The sequence below is a fragment of the Parasteatoda tepidariorum genome, chromosome 10 (assembly GCF_043381705.1).
Source record: "Parasteatoda tepidariorum isolate YZ-2023 chromosome 10, CAS_Ptep_4.0, whole genome shotgun sequence".
Classification (NCBI taxonomy): domain Eukaryota; kingdom Metazoa; phylum Arthropoda; class Arachnida; order Araneae; family Theridiidae; genus Parasteatoda; species Parasteatoda tepidariorum.
This window is the reverse complement of record NC_092213.1, coordinates 33,890,792-33,903,066: the sequence shown is the minus strand read 5'-3', so window position 1 is coordinate 33,903,066 and position 12,275 is coordinate 33,890,792. Positions and strand designations below refer to the sequence as shown.

The following is a 12,275-nucleotide window of genomic DNA, read 5'->3' as shown; positions in this document are numbered from 1 at the left end:
TCGGAGGATGCTAATTAGTAGAATCAAAATTTATTCCCGAAAGCAAAGATGTTGTTTACAAACGCTGGTCTCGCTGTTTGCGGAGAAGTATCTCTAGTGATTTCTCCCGGCGCCGATCTTATTGCAAATAAAAATAATTTTCTTTTCTTCTTTTAATTCTAACATGAACGTGGACTATCGAGAGAGCTCAGATTTCAGACAAATAAAATAAAATATAAAATTATTTACGAAAGAAAAACTTCTTCTTTTAGAGAATCAAGTTTGTGCTTTTATTTTTACGAACACGTGTGTTTAGTTGGATATCAAACATTCGGATTAAGAATTGATTGACTGGAAATATGCTCTTGGCGAAAACAAACTGAATTTGTTGAAACTTTGACAAAAATAAGAGAATCAGTAGTATTAATTTTTTTTCCAAGACCTAATATAAGGAACTTTCGAATGATTTCTCTCATCTTCTAAAATTAAAGAAAATTCTATCGTAGTTCTTAAAGGTAAGGAATTTTTTTTTCCCTAGGAGCTCGTTTTAGTCTTTTTTAGTAGTTTCGGAAAGTTTATAGTTGTCGGCAGTTATGAATAAAATTGAATATATAATTTTTTTCTGCTGTTTATACCAATTATGATTCATCTTGAAATTTTAAACAGATAAAAATGACTGTCAAAACAAGACGCTCAAATAAACAAAGTAAAATAATTTAAATAAAATTATATTTTACATATTTGTAAACGTTATTTCTAAGAATTACAATTGAAATAAATATTTTCCAACAGCGCAGCGATATCGAACGCAGTATTAAATACGCGAAATTCGCTAAAAACTTTCCAACTTTACATAATTTTATATTTCAAAAATTAAAAATTTTGAGAAACTATGCTTCCACGTTATCCTTTATAAACCGTTATTTCTTTTTAAATTATGACTTATAAATACAATTTTTGAAGATTTCAAATATTTGTTAGCATTCCATAGTGGAACTATTGATTACTTTTGAGTTTTATGCAGCTGCCTAAAAAGGTTAAAAAAAATGTACTCCAATAACAAGATAAATAACGACATTTTCCTCATAAATATATGGATTTATTTTAACTATTATAAATTTGAATTTTGATAAGCTAGTCTGTCCCTTTCAGAGGCACTTTACTCAATATTTTATCGATAAAGTGGAATAGTTTTTAAGCTTTTCTCAAACTATATATTTCAAGATAATGATTTTAAGAAGAAAATTTTCAGAATCGCTTTCACCTTTACAAATAAAAATTATTGTTCCTCAATAATTCGAGATTTAAAGTCTTTCACTTTTTGGATATATATCCAGATTTTATGTTTACAAATAAACCTTTATCATCCCAGAAAGAATTTCTTATACATTCTTCTATAAGGTAAAGTATATAGTTTTACAAAAACACTTGACATTTTAGTATTAGCAATCGTTAGCATTTAAATCAATAGCTAGTAAAGCTAGTTAAATCTTAAATATCTAATCCATTTAATACAATAGTTCTATCCCATTTTTTTGTTATAACTGATTTGTATGTTCAATTTTTACTAGTCTACATCGAGTATTATAAATTTAACCCAATTTCTTTTTTCCAAAGATTTATATACATTATATAATTGTAACAATAAAACTTGGAATAAGGGCATATAAAACTAATTTATAACATTGATTTATAATTAGATTTTTTTTCAATGAAGTGAGATTTTATACAAGTGCTCTACTTATAAAATTTCTTTATTATATCATGCATAAAAATAACTACGATTAATGTCATATTCTTATGATCCTATTCTAGAATTTTCTATGGTTTTAAATTCTAAAATGTAATTACTATTTCAGTTTACTTTGATTAGAGTTAAATGTTACATCGAGTACCCTTTTATGAAGTTCCAAGGATCTCATTGTCATCTTAATAATCGTTTTTTTGGACCGGATATTACTTTCTGCAAAAAACACTATACTGTACTATAACATGTAACGCTATATCTTATAGCACATAACACTATAACAATATATACTATAACGTGCAACACTACATCTATAACATGTCGAAATTTTACAGACTTTAAAAGGCGAATCAAAAGATCAAAGGTGACAATAAGTTTTCGCAATAAGTATGTTTTAAAATCGTTACTCTTATTATTAATGAAAAGATTTAAGTGTCACCTTATAGAAATTATAGTAATTAAAAAAATCGGAATAATTTGCTTCGAATTAATTTTAAACATCTTAATTTGAATAAATTATGACGTATAAAAATTTCGATTGGTTGAGTTATTTTACTGTAATATTTCTAAAGTTGTGTAAGAGTTTAGCTATAATTTATTATTTTACTTATGATTATACTATGCATGATATGAATATAGTAATGGATGAAAACTTTTTTCAACAATTTTATACCACCATAACTATTTGGTTACATATTGTGACGTATACTCATCATTTTATGTGCTATTAGGGTATAATATTATGCAATAGTATGTCTATCTTTGTATGATGTCATGCAATTAAAGCGCAAATCCTGAACAATACTTTCGTCGACTTATCGACTCGATTTTCGACTATTATTTGCAAGTAGTCTGAAGAATTTTTACATAATTCTTTTTTTTTTCTACGACTACATGGATTTTCATGTTACAATAAATGTTTTCATGTTTTTCATATGACGCGGCATAATTTTTTACTTATTAGGGTAGAATACATAATTCTTTACTTTGCTATTAGGGTAGAATATTATGCAATAGTAAATCTATCTTGGTATGATGTCATGCAATTAAAGCGCAAATCCTGAACAATACTCTCGTCGACTTATCGACTAGATTTTCGACTATTATTTATAAGTAGTCTTAAGAATTTTCATACAATTTTTTTTTTTTTTTTTTTTCAACGACTACATGGATTTTCATGTTACAGTAATTTTTTTATTTTTTCATGTTTTTCATATGACGGGGCATAATTCTTTACTTTGCTATTAGGGTGGAATATTATGCAATAGTATGTCTATCTTGGTATGATGTCATGCAATTAAAGCGCAAATCCTGAACAATACTCTCGTCGACTTATTGACTCGATTTTCGACTATTATTTGCAAGTAGTCTTAAGAATTTTTATATATTTCTCTTTTTTTTCTTCCAACGACTACATGAATTTTCACGTTACAATAAATTTTTTCATATGACGCGGCATAATTCTTTACTTATTCCTGTTACAATAAAGACAATATAGTTAAATTTTCTTTGTATTATTAATTTAATTTTCTCTGTATGTTAAAATTGACCGTATCTGTATATCACGCGCTGTTAAAAAAAAAAAAAAAAAAAAAAAAAAGAAGCACATTTCTNAAAAAAAAAAAACTAAAGAAAAAAATTGAACGAAACTAGTTTAAAAAAATACTATTTGATTTAAAAAAATAACTATTGAGTTATCAAAATTTCTTTTATTCATTTTTTCTTTTATTCATTTTTTTCAGTTCATGAAGTAGTTAAGAGTTTGCTCAACCAGGAAATACGTGATCATACCTCATATTTAATTTAGCACAATAATATATCAGAACTCCGATACTTCTCGGTGAGCCGCTTGTCTAAAGAGTTTTAAATGGACTATTCGTGGTGGAAATTTTAATAATGGAGTTTGAGATCTTAATACATTTTTAATCCTCGGTTACTTTAATCTAAGCGGTATATTATTACAGTATATATTTATCATGTATGAAGTCAATTTTTAATTATTATTAAAAAATCAATTATTTTTTAGAAAATTATTTTTCTTATCTCTCTTTCCCCATATATTGAGTTGTGTATTATATATTACTGTTTCTTATGTTTGTCTCTCAATACTAATAGATTAATTAGTAGCATATTAGTTTTCCGTGACATTTAAGGAAAAAAAAAATTACTTGAGTAATGATTTTCAATACTTTGTTTTTATTTTAAAAATAAATTAGTTTTTTTTCCCCTTTTATTCATAAATAGTAGTATTATAGTAATGTTGCCGCTAAGAAATCAGTTATTTTACAGTTTATTTAGCTAATGCTCAGATGGATTGGTATTACCCGTTGAAGTCCCAAAAATTTTTTTCAGTTCTTAAATTACCCAGGTAATTTGCAAATTACTTAGATAATCTGAGCATTTCTTTTTAGGCACTCTCTAAAGTACTAAAAAGAAGTGTTATACTTTTTAAATTACCTAGGTAATTTGCTAACAATTTAGATAATCTGCACATTACTTACTAGGCACTCATTAAAGTGCCAAAAATTGCTTCACTTTTCAAATTATCTAGTTAATTTGCAAACTTCCAAGTTACTATACATATTACCAACTAGACATTCGTGAAAGTGATTAAAAACAGTTTCACTTCTCAGTTTTTGTTAATTTGCAAATTGCTTAGAAATTCTGCACATTACCTACTAGGCATTCGTTAAAGTGCCAAAAATAGTTTTTACTCACAAATTACCTAGGTAATTTGCAAATGACTTAGATAATCTGCACATTACCTGCTAGGCACTCGTTAAAGTGAAAATAAGATCCTTCATCACTTATTAACGTTTCTAAACGCTAACTTAATAGTAGTTACGCTTAAATTAACGTTAGAGAGAGAGAGAACGAAAGAGAGAAAATGAAAGAGAGTGAATGAGAGAAAGTGAGTAAGAGAGTATGAGAGAGAGAGAGTAAGAGAGTATGAGAGAGAGAGAGAATGATTTCAAAATTACTAATTAAATTTTATTTCTAATATAAGTTGTTCGTTTATCCTAATAGAGAGAGTTGTATGCATATTTCGAATAATGAATTCGAATTTTACTAATATAAGTTGTTCTCAATCATTGATAAAACAAATGCAGATGGAAGAAAAATCTTGAAACCAAAAAATTTATATTTTGACTAGTGCTACAGCTTAGAAGATTACGTTCATTAGAGCAATCACAACTTTCTAAAACATTTACATTATTCATCAAATTTTAATGAAATTATCTAACAACGCAATCCGGGGTAGGAAATTATTGTCAGAATCTGAATTAGAATATGGGGTCTGTTTCGAAGTTTATTCTAGATTCAGTCTAGAAGATAAATAAAAATAACACGTTTCGAATAAATTTGAATTGTTCTTGAAAATATATCCTCGAGCATTTATTATATGTATTTCAGGCGTTTATCAACCTACATCAGGCGTTTATAAATCTACGTTGAGACGTTTATCAACATATATTTATATAGAATAAGAGGCTTTTAATTTCCAAATCTGTGGTCTAGCAATTTTGAAATCAACTCAAAATCCAAGAAAACTTTTGTAAACATCGGAACAAACTCAATCTACCTATATCTGCGTTCCATCAAGAAGCGAGAAAACGTCCTATAGTTAGGCTGATCTCTAAGGAATAATTACCCCATCTACCACTCCATATATTTTTTCTCAGCACTGTGTTTGGTGAAAGCTAGGAGTAACATATGAATCAGTTAATCTTCATCTAAATAGAATGAAAATGATCTAAGAAATGAATGCTCTATAACCTAATTTTTCCCGGCTTCTTTAGGTGAGAATTAATGCATTTTTTCTTGAACAACATAGATATTTTTTCTTTTCATCCAGCGATTGATAGCCAATCTCCATATCCTAAGAGCTCTTGTAACTTTAAAATCGAACTCTGAAAACGAAGTCTGAAAATAAGCCTACTTAATTTGAATATATACTTGGTTATAGTATTGATAGTACAAAGAAGAAAATGTAACAAAGATATGAGAAATATGCACTACCATTCGCTTTTCATCAAATGGAATCAAACTTGAGACCTCTCTACCCGAAAAAAGTGAAGGATAACGAAAGAAGCTTTCATAATTTTTATTCAAATTCGTCTCAACCGTAGTAGACATAGAATTTTGTTAAGTGTACGCCGAACATTTGCTGTTTTAATTTTTCACTTTTAATATTGAAATGAAAGATTTACTTAGTAGATTCACAGCTAAAAAATTACTTTTATTAAAATAAGTACAACTGGAATTTAACTTGAGAACGAATTTTCTGTCCCAGGACAAAGAAGATAGCGAGCAAATTTCATAACTTTGATCAAAATCTGGTTCTCCTGTATTACAGATAGTTTTATTTCCTGTACGCTTACCAGTTACTTTCTTATTAATAAGGATTATTTAACAGTCTCCTTTGAGGATACCAGATTCACAGAGTAGATTAACAGCAATACAGCTTCCTTTTATTAAATTTGGTGTTGATTTCCTGGTATAATAATTTTGAATATTACTCAAAAATTATAACCCCTGAGTCAAGAAATTGGAGTTTATCCTTCTCAGATAAATTCTTTGTTTAAATGTTACACGAACTTTCGTTTGGTGAGAAGAAAACCACGAAAGATTTCACAAGTAACGAAACGGTAACAAAACTTAGATTCACTTATCATAAGCGATATTCATTGCAACTATAGGGGGGGGGGAGAATCACAAAGAGTGACAAGATATAAATTTAAAAAATAAACATGCCATTTTATAAAACTATTTTTCTTGAAGAGATTGAAATTACAAAACTCTCCTTTATACTTTCTCCCTCAGAAGTATAAAATACAAAATAAATAACTTAATGAATAGGAAATATTTATTGTTAGAGTTCGTAAATAAATTAATTTATATAGACAGTATAATCGCATAAACTACTCTGTATAAACTAAACGAACAGAGTTAATTTTTTTCAAAATTTATCCTTGAACATTAGCAGATTTCAGCTTACATAATTATCAACGTCTACTTTCAGCTGGCAGAAAAGTATAAAAGTGAAATAAAAACACTCTAATTAGTAAGTAGCTAATTAAGAGAGTAATTAAGCTTAATTAAAGCATTTCCGTCATTTCGCTCTCGTCTAATTAAATTTTTAATTGTATAGCTGAATATTAATAAACTGTCTCGGAGAGCCTGTCTGGAAGACTACGTCATAGCAGCTCTGCAAACTTTATTTATTTAAATAATGTGCACTTTTTATTTTTATTTTAAAAAGAAAATGATTATTAAATGAAGATGATAAATTAAGAAACTTTTTATTATGCATGCGAATCTTAAGTTCGGATGACCTAGATGTTTTAGAGGTTATTGAATTATTTGCACTTTAAAAGTTCCAGTTAAGGTCTTAATATATATTCTCTAATGAACTTAGAGTGAGATGAATTTTTTTTAACTTAAAATTTATGGGACTAAAGAGAGGTCATAATCTTTTTTTTTCACTTACTGATTGTCAACGCCTTGGGATAAGTTTGATTTAAAATATTAGGGATTTTTAAATTCAGTGCTCGCTTTAATCCTAATTACGACACATTTTCGTAAAAATTGTATTTATTAGTCTGTAATACATTTTCTATAACTGTCTCCTGACGGTTTATAAATTTTCAAATTCTTACTTAAAAAGTACTGTATAGACAGAGAAAGTCGCGAGGATATGTTTGATTTCTTCCGCAAATTTTTTTTTCATGAATTTATTTTATCGAGTTCAAAGCAGATAAAAATTTTAATAACAAGACAATCTTAATTAAGGGGCAATATCAGGAGAATAAGGTGGATGTTAAAGGATTTTTCATTAAACTCTTTAGTTTTTGCTGCACCTATTAAATGGTAGGTAGTTTAGCATTCGTATGGTTAAAGATGATGCCTTTTTGATTCAGCAAATTTGGAAGTTCTGCTTGAATTACAGCATTTTGTAGTTGAATAGAGAAACTTTTCTGTCTTTCATGGGGCTGTTTATGTGAGGTATGAACATTTGACGCGGCTTAAGAACATTTCTAAAGTCAAAATTAATTAAAAGACGAACAAAAATGATCTCCAGAAAAATTTTCAGTGCTATAAATATGGATGACTTATTGAGACAACGACACAATTTTGAACTATATAAGGCATTCATGGAAGCTAATGTCAATAAATACATCAAAATAAGTAACTTAATGCTTGCGGGTCCCATCTGTCAAATGGACCCCTCTTCCTTGACATTTAAGATCTTCGATTACAAACCAATGGAAACTAGAGTTAGAGGCAGGCTTAAGATCAGATGACTCGAGAGCGTGGAAGAGGAGTTCAAAGACCTAAGAATTGCAACTGGAGAGCAATCGCAAATGAAGAGCAGAATGGAGGAAGGTTATAGGGAAGGCTCTGGCCCATAAAAGGGCTGTCATGCTTACTTTTGTTTGAAACATTTTGTATCGATAACCAACGGGCCCTTCAAATATAATGATAGTATCTAAGGGGTGGTAGGTTATGATTTGCTAAGCTTACTTTTATTGGCAAGAGAGAATTGAGAAATGTTTTTCAGGAAATAAAAAATACTACGAGTGATGCTTAGATTGGATGTTAAACATATTCCTTTACGAAAGGAAATTCCTTTACAAAAATAACTAATTTCAGAAAAATAATTAATTTTGGGAAAAATATTTGAAAAGAACAAGAAATCCAGCTCATGTACAGGAAGGGTTGAGGCTTTTTCTATTTTTCAAATCAGGAGAAGAGGGTAAAAAAATTATCCTTGAGTAATTAGTAAACTAATGAAATTTCGGAGCACTTTATTTCTGTAAGTTATTTCAGACCATCGGCCTGGATATCCTGATTGGTAGGGCTCTGGACTCATGCTCGTAAGAACGAGAGTTCGAATCTAGCTGGCCGAAGATCGGCTGGATAGCGAAGTAAAGGATGACAGGTGCGCGGTAAATCTGTCGGGTTACAAAGCCCTCCTTGTTCCCATAGCAAATTATACCTCTGGGGGTACTGGATTGGAAATTGATCCTTTTCTGGTCAGGTAAAAATTTCGGTCTGTGGATGAATGATTGGGTGTATGAATGGGTCCACTCTATAAAAGGGTGTGACATATGGGAGTGGCAGAAATTGAATTCTTGGCCGTATAAAACGAGAACAATCGCACCCCTACGCCTTAATGGCCAACGACGACAGCAACATTTTAGACCATTTGAAGATTAGTTGCGTGTTACAATTATTTAGTATCAAAAATATCTAAAAAGTGATAATGTGGCACTGCCAGTGGATGCTTAAGAATCTAAAAAAACAAATCAGCGTGCCATGAAAAATTTAAAATTTTTTGTAGGTAATACTTTCGACCTCTCATTCAAATCAATGGATTTAAGTAACTAGGGTTAAAAGCCAGTAATTAAAGCAACAGGATTCCGACTTTTCTTTCTTCGCAAAAAATTTTATCTAACTGAAACTTTTAAACTATATCAGCTATTTCAAGCTTAAGTTTTATACAAATGGTTTGAAATAGTGCATTAAAATTAAGATAGAGAGTATCATTTATGTTGTCTATTAAAAAATACGAATATAAGAAAATGTTCGTAGAATATCAAATAACTTTATAAAAAAATTACGAATTTAAATTTTAAGGACATTTTTATTTTACAAATGTATATTTTTTATAGTTTAAAATTCTGAAATATTCAAAAGTTTTCACAATTTTGAAATTCAAAATTTTGTTATCTATCAGATTTTCGGAGAAAAAAATATTCATTTAGTAATTCATTTATAGGAGTGCCAATTCCCCAGTTAACGATATAAGCATCCCTCCAAAGTGCTTGGAAATATAACCTACTCTGATTTGCCTATCTCGGATACCACGGTTTTTCTAATTTTGCTTTAAAATTTTTTTTTCGTCATCCACATTTGGTGATTTTTAGAATGGGTGCATATTTTTTGAACACATGTTGAATTTTTTCACATTTATAATTTTTTGAACGAATGGAAATTTTATGCTAAGTATATCTATCCGCTTAAGTTTTTTGGGATTATTTATTTAATTTAAATGATACTATAGTAACACTTATAAGGGTACATAGTTTAATTTAATTAGATCGCAAAAATAGTGAATTGCATTATGGTTTGCTGTACGAATATTATGGTTCAATGTTAATTTGATTCTTCTGAAAAAGTACTTTAAAGAACTGACTTTTTTTAAAGAAAAAAAAAAGATCGAATTTGTTATAAAACTAAACATCTCTTATTACAAAGCTCAAATATACGTAATCAAATTTTGACATTTTCATAAAATTGATATTTTCAACTTTTTCATCCAATGTTTTGGTAAAATTTATTCAAAAAAATTATTGATAAATTTAGCGCTTTCATTTTCATTTGTGACGTTCTTTTACTTCTTTATATTTCTGAAAGTCATTTATTTTTTGTAGAAAAATTCATTACAATACTTTCTTTAAATAAAAGCAACTCTCGCTTTTAGTCTTGTCTTTTTCCTTATTTACTACTTAAGTCTACAGGGAATATGAAATTATTTCATATTTCGGAGCAAGATTTTAGTCTCTAATGAATGCATGAAATTGAATAAACTTATCAAATTTTTTGTGTTTATATTTCATATCATTATTATTGTAGAAAGTGCAAATATATTTTGACAACATTGCTAGCTCTCACTTCTCTCTAGCTCTCTCTCTTTTTTAAATCTAAAAGGTTTAAAGAAAATTGCAAAATATGTTCTTTTAATTTTTTAGAATTAAAGTTTATTTATTAAATTTATAATTCAATAAATTTATGTTAAGACATCAAATATTTGCATGTTTTTTTGAGAGGTCATTCTAGCAAAAAGTTAAATAACTAAAAAAAATTCTAAAAATATCTTGATGATAGAATGTATATTTTAGCCTAAGTTTAATAAAAGCTTTTTTATACTAATGATAAAGTTCTCTATTTTAAAATTTTTTTTCTTTAAGTCAGTAAAGAGATTTCGAGTGTTTAAGGTTTGTTTTAAAGTCAGTAATTAAACTCTTTATTAACCCTTAAAGGTCCGGAAAAGTTTCAATTTTATTTTCTGCTTGGTTCAAGCCATTTTCGTAACGCAAAAAAATGACAATTTCTAAATAAATTATTATTGAATTTTAATAATCATCTATATAATTGTAATTATAAAATAAGTTACAGATAAATAATTTCTAAACATGACATCAATAATAACGATAAAAAATTATTTTATGAGGGTCATTCTTTAACTTGGGTCACTTCTACTAGGCTCAAGCTTTTTTCGCAGCACAAAAAAAAAAAATTATTATTTTTAAATAAATTATTATTTAATTTTAATAATCAACTATATAATTGTAATTATAAAATCAGTTACAGTAAAATAATTTGTAAACATGACAACAATAAGTACAATAAAAATTATTTTATGTGGGTCTTTCTTTAAAAAAGAACACACAGCTAAAAAATTTGTCTAAAAACTTCTAATAATTTAGAGTTTATGTTCAATCGAAGCTCCTTAATAGTAATGGTTAAGTTTTCTATTTTTAAAAATTCAGAGCTTTTTCTTACATTTTTATTTTTATGAGGCTAAAAAATAAATTTTGATTAATTAGGGTTTACGTTTTAAAGTTAGTAAAATAATCCACCACAGTGTACAAGCACTTCACATTTAATTTCTACGACAGCTAAGATGTTTTTCATACAAATGAAAGTTAATAATTATTGAGAAAAAGTTTATGGATAAACTGATAATTAATTATATTATTATAAATAAGTAATTATAATTATATAATTAACTATAATTAAATAAAATTTAAACAAGTAAGCAATGAGTTTGATTAAAATAGTAGTGGTTTTTCCAGTCATCTATGTAACATTGGACTCAATGAGTAAACACGCATCTACGTTCATAAATCTGTTACAAAGGGCATTGGTTCGTTAAGGGTAAAATTCAATATATTATTTATCTCAGGTGTGGGTAAACTTATTAATTGTCTTTTTTTAAAACTAATTTTAATACCTACGGAATGGAGGGGGTAAGGGATTTTTACAGAACTGCAATCGGAAGAAAAAGTTCAATTGAAAAGTTTTATTCTGAAGAAAATGAAATACAGTCAAACCCCGCTATAGTGAACACGGCTTATAGTGAAATCCCGGATATAACGAAATGCTCGGTCCCGTGCCTTGCTATACACGTATAATGTTATTTTTAGTGGAAAACCAAAAAAGTGAGGAAGTTGGATATAATGAACTTTTTTCTGTCTTCGACTTATTCCCCCCCCCCATTTTCTTTGCAAATAATTTTGAAATTTCTACTTCAAAATAAATACATATACCGATTTTTAAAACCATCTATAGAAACTACTTTTATGTGCTCGAATAGCAGGTTAGACAGGTTCAAAAAGCGGAATAACAGAAATTCAGGAAAAATTATCTGAGAGTCGGGAAGTGTTTCCATATCTGATGTTGAGGATTGCTCATCAGCTAAAGATTACTAATTTTTATTTGTACGCAAGACGAAGAGTGATGAAAAATAACACATTTTTTG

At 28.2% G+C, this 12,275-nt stretch overlaps 1 protein-coding gene across 2 annotated transcripts in view; it reads left to right on the top strand.

The window, feature by feature from the left end:
• The first annotated feature begins 2 nt into the window (after window positions 1-2).
• The window catches only part of LOC107457539 (zinc finger homeobox protein 3), a 235,277-nt gene continuing 223,004 nt past the window's right edge, over window positions 3-12,275 (top strand). The window contains exon 1 of one of the 2 annotated variants that reach the window (XM_016075712.3): window positions 3-494. The gene's annotated coding sequence lies outside the window, so the exon portion shown is untranslated. The remainder of the gene's footprint in view (window positions 495-12,275) is intronic. The other variant, XM_071186296.1, reaches the window with a different exon arrangement.